The 13,542-nt window shown below is 46.1% G+C and overlaps 2 long non-coding RNA genes across 2 annotated transcripts in view; one reads left to right on the forward strand and one right to left on the reverse strand.

Annotated features, from left to right (window-relative positions):
- Positions 1–6,890: 6,890 nt before the first annotated feature.
- Positions 6,891–8,806, reverse strand: LOC311427535. The gene is made up of 3 exons (XR_014687408.1): positions 8,704–8,806; positions 7,571–7,659; positions 6,891–7,220 (listed from the first exon to the last, which is right to left on the reverse strand). It is a non-coding gene; the product is annotated as an uncharacterized lncRNA (long non-coding RNA).
- Positions 8,807–9,213: 407 nt separating this feature from the next.
- LOC311427573 overlaps positions 9,214–13,542 on the forward strand; it is a 38,325-nt gene continuing 33,996 nt past the window's right edge. Inside the window, exon 1 of the long non-coding RNA XR_014687433.1 lies at positions 9,214–9,485. This is a non-coding gene — a long non-coding RNA (uncharacterized lncRNA). The remainder of the gene's footprint in view (positions 9,486–13,542) is intronic.

The following is a 13,542-nucleotide window of genomic DNA, read 5'->3' on the forward strand; positions in this document are numbered from 1 at the left end:
CAGGGCAGGGAGGGGGGTACGAGGACCTCAGGTTTCCTTTCCTTTCTCTTCTCCCTTCCTTTCTCTTTTCCCTTCCCTTCCTTTCTCTTTTCCCTTCCCTTCCCTTCCCTTCCCTTCCCTTCCCTTTTCGCTTCCCTTCCCTTCCCTTCCCTTCCCTTCCCTTCCCTTCCCTTCCCTTCCCTTCCCTTCCCTTCCCTTCCCTTCCCTTCCCTTCCCTTCCCTTCCCTTCCCTTCCCTTCCCTTCCCTTCCCTTCCCTTCCCTTCCCTTCCCTTCCCTTCCCTTCCCTTCCCTTCCCTTCCCTTCCCTTCCCTTCCCTTCCTTCTTCCCCCCCCCTCCAGCACAGCCCCGGACCGCTCCCCTGCCTGCCCCGGGGCCAGCTGCACAGCCCTGACCCCTTGGTTAGGAAATCAGATGAGGTCCCTGGGCATGGGCTCCAGAGCCTGTGGGCACCGGCAGGGCTTGCTGGCTTTTCCTTCACCAGCGTGCAAGGTGCAGATGCCCCAGGTCTGGTGGGGATCTCAGACTGGGGGCTGCAAAGGGGATCACGGGTACCCCACTGGGTGAAATGGGTACGAGATTCCTTCCCTGTGCCCTCTGCAGTCTGCAGTGAAGTTCTGGAGTCATATTAGGGGAAATTCGGAGAGGTCTGCTAATGTCATTTGGACGGGTTATCAGGACACATATTTCTGAAGGTGGCATCTTCTAAATTCAGATGACCAGAGGGAGAGACAAATGCAAAACCTCCCCCTGAAGCCCATCAGGCAGCATGGCTTTTCCATTGCCATGGTTGTCAGTGCGTGAAGGGGGAATTTCAAAACTATCGTGAGGGATTTGTGATGAAGGGGGCAGCATTCCTTGGGAATGTGCCCCCCGCTCCACAGGAACAATGCACTCACTACTTGAATAATGTCTGAATGAATTATTTTATTAAATTTAAAAATAAATCAGGCTATTTATTTTCATAACTGTGCTGTTTGGGGTAGGATCAATTTGCACAACAGAGATGTGTCTAAGAACAGAGGAGTGAAATGCTTCCAGAATATGTAAACTCCAATTGTAAATCTGGAACAGCATTGCACATCAGCAGTCTTAACATCAGTCACCGTAACTTCTTTTCAGTACAGATAACCCAGTGGTAGGCACCTGGAATAAAAGTTTATGAGTGCAGCCTCCTCACAGACAGCAATGCACTGGTGGAACATGATGGAGTGATGTGGGAAGAAATGGTATATGTGGTATCCGTACAATAAAGACATGGGCATCTGATAAATGCATCTGTTTGTATATATGTGCATGCCAGGCATTACAAGAAGCAGTGGCCTGTTTGGCTCAGCAGCACTGTGCAGGTTGCGCTTGCCCTGCCCTGAAGGTTTTTTGTGCATGGCTGTGATGTGGGTGATGGCTGCACGTGCCACATGCTGCTGGAGCTGCACGCAAAAAGCGTCCATGCCCAAAGTGCTGGATGCACAAAAAGCTGGTCCCAGCTCCCAGCTGGAACAGAGAGGTTTTCAGGGATGGATGCGATGGACGCATCCCCTTCTGTTAGGGGTCAGGGACTGGGAAGCACTGAACGTCTTGATTACCCCAACACCCACTGAGACAGGAGTCCCGGTATTTTAACTGAGAGACCATTAGCTAAACCCTCGCTGCACGTACTGGATAAAATGAGCTCAATGTGTTATTCCTTTGTGTGGGTTTTGTCAGTGCAAAGCCACTAATTTCCTAAAAATAACATCAGGTGGCGAAGCCAAGACAGAGACTGTGTATCTGTAATACTGCAAGAGTTTATTTTTTTCTTACTATTGTAAGCTGCCGAGAGCCCAGTTTTAACATGCGCATTATTTAGCTCACGTGAGTCATGGCAAAAGGAAATGTTATGCAGATGTCCTTGCTGTGCTGATAGGACGGTCTAAATAAATGGGGAGCAAACCTGATGGCTCTTCATCACACCAGTAATGTACCTGCTTCCCCTGCACCGCCTCTGACAGTCCTGGGGCTTAGGAGGGTGACTGAATGCCTGGCGCACTCCTTCTTCATGGAAACCAGCGTAGTTGCTGGAAAATGTCCATAGTTCTATTAAAAGCTAACAGAAGATACAAAACCAAACCAAACCAACCAAAGAAACAAACAAAAAAACCTCTTGAGAACAGATTATATTTTTTTGCATAGAGAACATGAAGTTTTAAGCACAAGTGTTTAGGAGCTGCTTGAGATAAAAAAAAATGGTGAAGAAAAGAAGGAACTGCTGCTGTCAAAAAAAAAAAAAAAAAAAAGGAAAAGAAAAATGACCCATTCAGACCTAAATAAAGTGTGTCTTTACATTGTAAAGGTTGCCTCTTTTAAAACAAGCTAAAAAGCTGCTTGATATTATGCAGTATGGTCTCATTTTTTGTTTATATGTGTCAACATGATGTATAGAACTCTTAAGATGTCAAGCGCTCCACATTGTAATTTCCAAGTTACCTTTGAAATATGAAGCATGATTTCCTAGTCGAAGCATGATTTCCTAGTCATAGCATGACTGCTCGGGCAATAAGCAGTTGTTCCTTTGGTATCAGGAGAAGAAGAGGTCATTGCACTGCTGTTGAAGTGAGTTCCCCTGGAAGTCGCCCCAGGAACAGGGAGATGTGTTGAGCAGATTTGGGCTGCAGCTGCCTCAACCTGCCTGATGCCGAAAGCCCTTGGTCATCCCTCGACCTGCAGGAGCTCCTGTGGGATCAGGCCATCACCATGAAAGTCAGTTTTGAGCATTTATTTCCTTTTTTTAAGGTGATTCAGGTATGTATAGAGGTAGGTGTTCTGGGGACATGGCTGGTCATCCTGCTCCATGCTGACACCCAGTGCTGGACCTGCTCCCATGTACCTTTGTTTTGGGGACTCACTACCAGCAAGCAGTGAAACCTTCATTTAGGTAAGAATAGTGACCTAAATAGACCTTCATTTAAACAAGAAGCAGAGTGACAGCCTGGTGGCACAGACACCCTCCTGGCAGCACATGCCTCTTGGGGCCCTGAGGCTTTATCTGGATGCCCAGCCTGTGCTGCAGCCCAGACTACCTGCTGTTGCTCAAGCGACCTAGTTAAGGCTGGGGCTAATTGCTGTGCTTATGAGAGCTTCAGTGAGTGGTGCCAGGGCCTGTTCTTTAGCCTGAGGGCCAAGTGCAGCCGTTTGACCACATCCGTCCTGATCCCACCCGGAGAGGGGCTCCCGGTGGATGCCCGCAGCCACCCAGGGATAGGACTGCTGGCACAGCACAGGCCCCAGCATGCCAGTGGCCGCTCTCCCAGCCTGATAACATCGGTGGCTGGGCCTGGCAGCATCCCTCGTTGGTGTTTATTTGTCTGGGATAGGTGCAGCTGGCGTGCCTCCACCTGCTTCGTGCAAAGGAAACAGGCTCTGAGCAGGGGCTCTTCTTTTGCTGCAAGGAGGAGAGAAGACATCCTGTGTCTGAAATTGGTCTGAGACGTGGCAAAGCAGGCTTAAAGCAACCTTAACTTTTATTATCTTTGCTAGGTATTTGCAAAACTTTATTGAAAATACCTGCTTGCAGAGTTTAGCTTCTCTTTTCATAAAGAAGGTTCAACATTTATTACTGGGATAGGAAACACTCTAGATAAATTGTGATCCACTATCCCAAGTGGGGATACTTTGGGCAGTGTCCTGTGCTCAAATTACTGCCTTCCCTCCCTTCCCCAAAAAGTTCAGGTTCTTTTGTCCTTTAGGGGGAATTTTTTAGGGAGACACTAGCAAATTGAGCAAAGTTTTTGTGCTAAAGCCCTTCGTGCAGTAGTTGCATGGCAGAAGGCTACTCCGCAGAGTAAGGGGATCAAAGGTTCAGGGCCCACTGTTGCTGCATACTTCAAAGATGTGCCTGATAACAGAGTGTATAAAACTTGCTAATTAAATGTAATTGTAAACAGCTGTCACATGCTGCTACTGTTTTAATTGGCATTCATCACAGCTGCATCTGTACTGTGTTCCCACTGGGATCCTGGTGCATTTGCTGTAATCTCAGAATGTGTCACCTTCTGAGAGATTAGGAGATCATAAAAGCATGAGGGCAACATATTTGTCAGGGTTGAAGGTCACTAATCTGTGCTGAAAGCAGCCAAGAAGAGTGAGCCATGCAGAGGGACAACTGGAATCAGCAGCAAGGTTTTGTAAAACGAGTGAGATTTTCCATCCAGATCCCCCCCCAAGGATTCTTTCCATATTTCTGAACTTGTATCTCAGTGCCAGAAGTCAGTGGAAGACACAACAAAGGTCATTCAGAAGTATTCATTAGCTTGTTGAACTTAACTTCTGCCAGGCCATGTTGTCAAAAAAATCATCAGATTTTACAAGATACGTAGCAGAAGCCTGACTTTTTCAGCCGAACATCCCTTCTAGCCTGTTACTAAGGATGGAAATAAGAAGCATCTCCATGGTCTGAATGACTGCAGATGCATTTGGCAGAGTATCTGGCTGTTTGCTTATACCAGACTTGCAGCTGTAATTGCATTGTCCTTGTAAATCACTGGAATGTCAGATAGCAGTGGTTATCCCTAGCCTGGGTGGTGAGGCAGATGTTTCTGGCTGGGTGAGCAGAGAAACAGGGTAATTGAGATCCCTTACAAGAACAACTAGAATCTACATCTTCTGATCCTTGCTTAAGTGTCCTTCGTTATGTCACAGACAATTAAATGGTGCTCCTACTCCTCCTCTCCTTCTTGTGTGAATGTGGAATTATGGCAACTTTTGTTTTAAAATAATTTATGTAAGACAGTTATAATGTGTGCAGACTGTCCGCTTGCAATGCTTAAATGTGCTGGTTTACATTGAGAAAACTCTGGTATTAATGGAACTGGAAACATTTACTTGGTGTCTGTACTTAGAAAGAGGCATTCCTGAGTATACTTTCAGAGCAGAAGACTTATGATGTCTTCTTTCAAATTCAGAGGAAATAGCCCCCATGCAAAATAGGTACATCAATGATTAATAGGGCTGTGAACTTCCCCATCTGAAAGTCATCTTCAGCTGTTAGGAAAAAAAAACTCTGAAAACTCATGGCTGTAATCTGGGACAAAAATGCAAACTGATATATTTTATTTATAACAGGTTCATTTAAAAGTCACTCTGTAAGAGCCAGTCATTTTCACTTTGATTTTTGTGAAGTCTTCACATGGGTCATGCCTAGACCTCTGCCTCCTTCAGCAAGGAGAAAAATGGGGTACCGTACCATGCTCTTGTCTATGTCTCTGAGCTCTCCATAATCAGCAGGACTTTGAAGAGAAATGATGTAGATGATCTTCAAGGAAGTTCCTCCAAAGACTGCATTCAGCATCTCAATTCAGCAAAGCACTGAAACGCTGACTTTGAGCCAGGGATGATTAACATACTTAGACACATGCAGGCTTCCTGCTGAATTGGTTCCTGCATCTTTAAGTGTCTCAGCATAGAGTTATATTTATGCTGCTTTTGTGAGGGTGAGTGGGAAAAATAGACAGTATTAATCAGCAAACTGAAATAGTGTGCAACCATTGAGGAACGTAGAGGTGAGCAAACACATGAATCTGTGAAAAAATCCCAAATGCCCAGGAGAGTTGTCATCAGTTGTTTTTAGGCTGGAAAGAAATGTCAGAAAATTTGCAGTTTACAATGCACCTTCTAAAAAAACACAAAAGCAAAAAAAATCAGATTTTGATATCATACCATCCCAAGATACACAAGGCTTAACAGATAACTGTGGGTTATCTACAAAGCTTTCCAGCTATCTGCTGCCTTACATCTGTAAAAGTCAATACACAGTCCATATTGCGAACTCTCTCTGCTGTTTCTGCTCTGGCAGTATTTCCATTGGCTTCAGCAAGATGATTTCCTGAAAGACTGACTGCTGCCAGAGGGATGAGGGACAGCTTCAGCAGGCTTGGACAAAAGCTATTTTCTATGGAGAATTACTGTTCTCTTGAGCCATGTTGCCCCCTTACTCCTGCCCTTTCCTTTCCAGGTCATTTCCCAACATTGCTCTTTCTATACAGTATCTCTTTTATACAGTCCTCTCTTAATCAGTGTACCAGGCTTTTGAGAACACCTGGTGTTGCTGAAGGGATGGAAATGAGATATAGACACATTAAGACATTTTTTATTTTTGAAAGAAGAAATTCACTTTTGTGCAGGATTTAAGACTGTATCATAATTAGCTAAGGTCCAGGGGAATTCCATTTTCTGGGAATGGGTAAAAGGGGAGTTTCCCCACAGATTTCCCTCGTTGTTTCCCTTTGCATTTTTTCTTTTGGGACACTTAGAAAGGAGCCAGGGTAAAACTGGCAGATCTCCTCAGGAAGAGCATGTGGTATGGTGGGGGGGAGCTGTTAGAGGTTGTTGGTTCAAGGAATCAAGTACTTAACTTGTGTGTTTTACAGACACAGTTGCATTTTTAGAGGTGAGATGAACCCATATTGTAAAACACTTGCTTTGTTCAGAAAAGAAACCACTGCCTTTTGGGGTGTCCTTTGTGTGTTTATGTGTTTGTGCATGTCAGATGTTAGCCCAGCACAATGTGCGGGGGAAAATCTAGGAAGGTTTTAGTCAAGGTAGCTTTTAATGTGAAATCAGTTCATCCAAACCATCAACAGGTTCCTTAATTCAGAGACCCTTCCAAGATATCAACATTTTTCTTCTTGAAAATGAGGAGTTTTTGGCATTGTGACCACCCAGGACACAGGATCAAGCCCAGGTCTCAGTCAAGATCTCAGCAACGTCTGGCTCCTGTAGTAGACCACCCTTCCCATCTGTGCCCCTCTGCACCACCACCACATTCCCGTTCCTGCCTCCTCCAGGCGCTGCGAGCAGCACCTCCTCCCGTTCCTCCCTCCTGACCACCGCATTGGTTTTTCACCCATCCTTTTGTACGACATCCTCTTGAAGCTGTGCCTAAAATTTGATATTTCATCCTCTCTCATCCAGTCTTCAGCCTTTGATGATGCACTGTTTGGACAAGGTCCTTGGCAACATGCTCTAGGGGGCTTACTTGAGCAGGGGGGTTGGACCAGATGGCCTCCAGAGGTCCCTTCCAACCTCAGCTGTTCTGTGATGCTGTGAACTTCTGTCCAGGCCATGAAGGGCTTGTGTCCTGGGGCTGTTGGATATCAGGAACTGGCCAGCACGGGTGCAGCTGGGGCTACCTGTAGCCCTACTCATGGAGGCATGGGGCAGGCACAGGTCCTCTCTGCTCACGGCTCTGCTGGCAATACGAGAGGGAGCAATCATTAAAAAAATAATAAAAGATGTTTAGTACTGAATCCTCTGAATGATTCATTTCTGTTCTGTTTATGGGAATTACAACGGTCGTTGTCACATTCCCCAGTAGGTACCAAGGTAGCAACTATTTTAATGAGGTATTCTGTTCTGGTGTGTGGCTTTTGATTTTGTTGCTGTTGTTTGTTTTTGTGAATGGGGTGTAGTGGCTTTGTCCCAGCAGGCAGCTGAGTGCCATACGGCCACTCAATCACTCTTTTCGCAGTGGGATGGGGGAGAGAATCGAAGAGGTAGAAGTGTGAGAACTCATGGGTTGAGACAAGGACAGCTTACCAGGTAAAGCAAAGCAAACCAAGGAACCCACTCACTGCTTCCCATCAGTGGGAGGTGTTCAGCCCCTCCAGGACAGCAGGGCTCATCACCTGTAATGGTTTCTTGGGCAGACAAACGCCATCACTCCGAACGTCCCCCCTTCCTCCTTTGTTACCCCAGCTTTTATTGCTGAGCATGGCACCACACAGTGTGGGATATCCCTTTGGCCAGCCCGGGCCAGCTGTCCTGGCCCTGTCCCCTCCACCCCCAGCACCTTGCTGGCCGGGCAGCACAAGGAGCTGAAGCGCCCTGGGCTCTGTGTGAGTGCTGCTCTGCAACAGCTAACACATCAGCATGCTATCAACACTGTTTTCATCAAAGATCTGAAACAGCATCATATAAGCCTCTATGGAGAAAATTAACTTTATCCCAGCCAAAACCATGAGATGGGGGAGAGGAAGGAAGGGAATGGAAGTAAAACAGAGATGCTCATTTCCTTTTGCACCTTTCGCCTTACTTTATTTTTGTAGGAGCCCACTGAAAGAGGTTGAGGTGCTGCAGGTTAGCTGCTCCCCACCTAACTTTCTGCCGGCAGCTTTGGTGCCCACATGAAAAGCTGCTTTGTCACGGGTTTTTTCCACAGCCGATGGGGAGGAGGTGGCCTCTGCTGAGGCAACCTGAGGCCTGAGCAGCAGCTCTGTGACTTCTGCTGGTGCTGGGGGAAGCCATGTCATGGCAGGATCATGTCCACAAATGAGCTCAAATGAGGACAGATCTATGTGATGTGAATGGGGCATGAGGACCTGTCTTTGACTCTTGGACAGGTGTTGTTGTCCACAACACCTGTCGGTGTGTTTTTCCACAAAGAACATTCATTCTGTGTCCTGGGCTGGCTGATATAAGCACTTGCATACATGAGGAAACTCACACATCTGATGCAGTCTAGATTCCCTTCCCTTCCCTTCCCTTCCCTTCCCTTCCCTTCCCTTCCCTTCCCTTCCCTTCCCTTCCCTTCCCTTCCCTTCCCTTCCCTTCCCTTCCCTTCCCTTCCCTTCCCTTCCCTTCCCTTCCCTTCCCTTCCCTTCCCTTCCCTTCCCTTCCCTTCCCTCTCACAGCACCCTCCCAGCCCTCTGGGTTTTGCAGGTGTTTCCCACCTCTCTTTCTTCCACCACTATCCCTGAGCAGTGCCCTGGGATGATGCTCCTCCTGCCTGGCCATTGCTGCTTGCATGCACTGCATGTGCACATGCAATATACAGGTAGCATTTCCTCCATATTCCCTGGAGCTCAATGGACAGGGGGAACTTTGTGCTGCTTCTGGCCTCGGCATTGTCAGCTCTCCTTAGCAGAAAGCTGGCAGGCAGCTTCTCATAGAAAAAGAAAGGTAAAACATGGATTTTGACCTAATGGCTCATTCCCTGGCAGCAGGGAAACACATCACAGGTGCTTGGAAAATGCAGGGGCACTGTGCACAGCAGGAATCACTTAAGAACCTTAAGAACCACCAGGTTTAGTGATGTCTTGCTCAGCTGGTGATACCTCAAAAGACAACTGCTGACACTGGTGCTGTGAGCCTGCCACCTCTCAGGTGTGGTTCCCAAGGACATCAACTCCCAGCCGATAATGCTGGGAAGGAAGGGGAGCACCTCCAGCTCTGGGCAGGCATGGTCCCGATAACTGGCTGTACAGGCCAAAGCCGAAACAAGCTCTGCGTAACTTCTCTGGCTGCTCCCTGTGTATCTGCTGCAGCTTGTGCTGACTAGGAAATGGGAAACACATGGGAGTAGCCCGCCCCCTTGGCTCCATCACAGCTATATCAGTTTTCCTGCAAGACTTGGAGTTAACTCAGCACAAGCAATTTTAGCAAACTTTAATACAAACCATGCGAGGGTATTCTTGTCACTCCCTGCCTGTGAAGAGAGGGAATGACTGCAAAGGTAATGGTCTGAAAGAGCTGATCAGGTTTTGGAGGTGACTGCACAGGTTGGTTAATAGGTGGATTTTTACTGTTGTCTGTGGTCATTAATGATAATACTAAATCCTACTTTAAAACATGGTGAACAGCTGTAGTCCTGTTGTTGTCTTACTCAGGAAGAGACCTAAACCCAAACTTCTGCAGGGGGAATTGCTCTGTAATGAAGCCTTTGGAATATGGAAAATCAGGGATTGTGTGAGGGCTGTTTTTTTGTTCTGAGGATCCTGGGGCAGAATTCAGAGGAGCTGGTTGCTCTTTGCTGTGAGTGTTACGTCTGTTTCCCTGTGGTCTGGAGCATCCTGTGTTGGGAGGGAGGTTTGTTGGCTGCCCTATGTGTGAGGACCTGTGCCCTACCTGCTTGGCTTCTGCTCTCAGATCTAATTGTACTTCACCTAGGAAGACTTTGTATGTTGATATGGTGTTAGCTGGTATTTATTTATGAGCCTTTGTGTGGCTGTTTGCATTTCAAAACCCTTATTTTTTTTCTGCACTGTCAGGGACTAGAGCGCCTAGAAATTTGCCCTTGGTTTACATCTCCAGCTCCTGTTTGGGGATCAGGACTCCTTTTCTACTGTCCTGTGTCTTTGGTATAGTCTCCTAAGCCTCTATACCATTGAAATGCAGCTGTGGGAGGAAAATAATGTTCAAGTAATTGTTTTTCCTTAGTACAATCTCTGACTTCAACCTTTTTAGAAATATCATTGCTCTATCTCCTGGACCTGCATCTCTTCCATTTGAAGTATTTAACTCTGTATTTCTGTCATTTGGATACTTTGTAGTAAATGAAGCTGGCTGAAACTCCTTCCATACAATGGAACAGTAATTACTTTGACTAAGATAAGAAGATGGCTTTCAATTATATTCAGTATCTGGTAATTCTTGAAAGTGAAACAATAATTGCTTTTGCTAGCTCCTGCACTGAGAGCCTTTAAGCAGCTTGGGCACAGAAGTATCATGATAAAACAATCACCACAACGAGTAAGCCTTTTATTTCAATTGGAGTTTTCTCACAGCTGATAACTAAAAACTATTTTATTTTATTTTTTTTTAAAGGGGGATTTTCCCAAGCTGGATACAAGTTAATGAAATGCTGTTTATCTTGTCAGCGCTCTCTTCTCCAACAACAAAATTTTTTATTAAATGTTTCTAACCTCTTCTAACCATGATGCCTTTTATGCTGCCTTCCTGCACACACACACAAAATGTCATAATTTCTCTTGCACATGCTTCCAGGGCTGCACCAGCTGCTAGCAAATACTAGTCTCTTTCTCTGCTGGTGCTCATTTTCAATATTTTATCTGAGGCAATTTGCTTTTTGCTGACTCTACAAAGCCCTTCATGGCTTGAACTCTTTCTCCAATCACACCTCTCAGCCTCCAAAGGGCCAGCAGATAGCAGCATGCTTGTATCACTAGCTCTTAAATTTATGCAGACTGGGCAGCTGCTTCTTCATCCCTGCAAGCCCCTACCCAAAGATGCCAGAGATACTGCTGCCCTTTCACTCTTTAAATCAAAACTGAAAGCTTCTATCCCACCTAGCTCTCATCTGTCAGCTGGCAGCTGCGTGCTGAGCTATTGTATTGTGGATCACTTGGAAAGCATCTCCTGGCCGAGGTCCTCGGAGGGGTTGAGACCCCCCTCCCCCCCCAACCGTGACCTTTGGAGGGGGCTGAGAGGGCTTTGCAGGGATGAGCCCTGTGCAGGGTGCTGGAAGCTGTGTCAGGCTTCCCCCTGACCTAAGGAGGAGCAGGGCTGAACAGGTCCCTGGCTTTCTGCTTGAATGCCAAAGGTAGCTCATGATCAGGGTGTTTTTGAGAAACATAGCTATTAAAGGAAAAAAGTGTTTCATTGTTGGGCACAGGTGGCAAGAAAAAGCAGCCCAGCCACTCTTCCATTTTTAAGGGCAATTCCTTTAAAAAAATGTTTGCTGTCTTTTTGTGGTGGTGATAAAATCCTGAGAACTTCTTGGGATAACACTTGGGGTCTGATTTTCTCGATTATAGGGCAGTAACTATCATGTTTGTGGGTTTTCAAAGCATCACTACTGTTATAAACCCAGCAGGCTAAGTACTTTCATTTGGACGAGATGCATTTTTGAGCACTTAAGTTTTACTCATTAAATACAAAACCTGATGCAAACTGACCTTTAGCTCTCGATTGAGTCCAAGCCATTAGAAATTCAACAGTTACGCGTCCAGTGACGAAATTAATTGCCAAATGTGCTGGAATCACAGACACACACATACACGCACATGTGGATGAGAGCCTGTCTAATGCAGTGGGAGCTGCAGGATGGATTTTGTTAAGAGGAGAGGTATAGGGCTGGTCCCAATCCAGTGAGTTTGTTTATTCATTCTGCAACGAGATCAAAACAGTTTTAGTAACACTGTCAGCACGCTGCTGCTGCTGTTGACAGCAGGAATAAACACCACCTGAAGGGCATGGGATCTGCTGCCGTGCCCCACTGCTGCGGGAGGCAGGATCACCCCCATTTCTCCATCCAGGATCTGCATGGGAGAGCTTGTAGGCTTCTCTTATACTAGCTGCTATGTGACAACAGAGGGAAGAGATAGACAGTCTAGCTGTTGTTAGGGTGTTGTCTACTTCTGCATATTTAGCATAAGAATGTGTCTTATGGTGTGTTAAGAGAGAATCTGATAGGTTTTGGAAGTTCCTGGTCTGACCTTGAATGCTGGCCCTAGCAAGTGTACCAGAGAAGCTGTGAACTGGAGCTCTTGATAACTGTGGTGGTTAACCATGGGATCATACCCTCATTTTATTTATTTATTTTGAGTAAAACTGTTTGAAAACTATGTTAGCTAAGTGTTTTTTTTAACAAGCAGAGAAATGTCTGGTGGGTCTGGAACATGACACCAAAGCCAGTTGTATCACTATAATCAATTATTTCACATTGTGGTGAGAATGGGTGAAAAGGAAGGAGAAATGAAAAGTAAAGAGGAGCTCTGATTTGATGTGTGATGTTCCTATCTCTATTCTGATCAACTTCATACACTTGAAAGAACCCTGGTGGACAACCAGTGACACATATTAATGACACTAGATGTTGAAGAGATATTTTTCTGCATGTAGAGAAATCATTTTAGAGAAGTGATGAACTTTGCTGTTCTTCCAGACTTACCAGAGGTCCAATCATTATGCAGATGTTATTGGGACCAAAAATTTAGCCTGACTTGATCTGGTGTAGCACTACTGTCATACACTTTTTTTTTTTTTTGTGGAGTTTTTGCAGAAATTCCCATGTTTGTCTGCAACTGTCTTGAGGAGTAAGCCCTTAGCTGCAGCCACAACTTAGGGTGCGAAGACACCGCAGCGCTTGTGCACAGTGGCTGTGTGCTTGGTTTGCCCCCCATGACAGAGGAAGTTGCTGTCTGAAAACTTTTGTCTCTTAATTAAACGCAGGCACAGCTTGAATTCTGTCTTTTAAAACTATTCCCATGGTGGGGAAAAGCGTTGTTTGTGTGTGTTTGTTTGTTTGACTTTCACATTTTTGGTGCTTTTAGCTTATGGCAGTGCTGACTGCTGAATTTTGGAACAGGGCCTACATGCCTTGGATGGACACAGAGGAAAGGGATAAGGGGATGTGCAGGTGGAGAGCCATGCCGTGGCCACAATTACCATATTAGTTGTGTTCCTTCCCCTAAGTGTGGGGAGGAAGGCTGGCCAGCAGCAGCTTTGCTGGAAGTGGAGAAGGGAGATGGTGAAGGGATGTGTGTGTGCTGCAGCTGGAACCGGCGTGGGGTGGGAATGTAGCTCAAGACAGAGGATGTCCTGTCTGGTTACAGGACATATTACCGAGGCTCATGGATACTTCCTAATGTAGTGTCTGGTATCTGTGGATGTTTTTCCTCCTGAGGCAATGTATTTGGATGGAAAGATAAACACTTGAATACTTTCTACTGGGCCTGGGGAGGTGTCCTCCCGTCTGTTGTGGGCAGAGGGGTGATGTGATGCTCTGATCAGCCACTCCAACCTTTCCTTCCTCCTGCTCTGATGTGCTC

Source organism: Aythya ferina (assembly GCF_964211825.1).
Source record: "Aythya ferina genome assembly, chromosome: Z".
Lineage (NCBI taxonomy): Eukaryota > Metazoa > Chordata > Aves > Anseriformes > Anatidae > Aythya > Aythya ferina.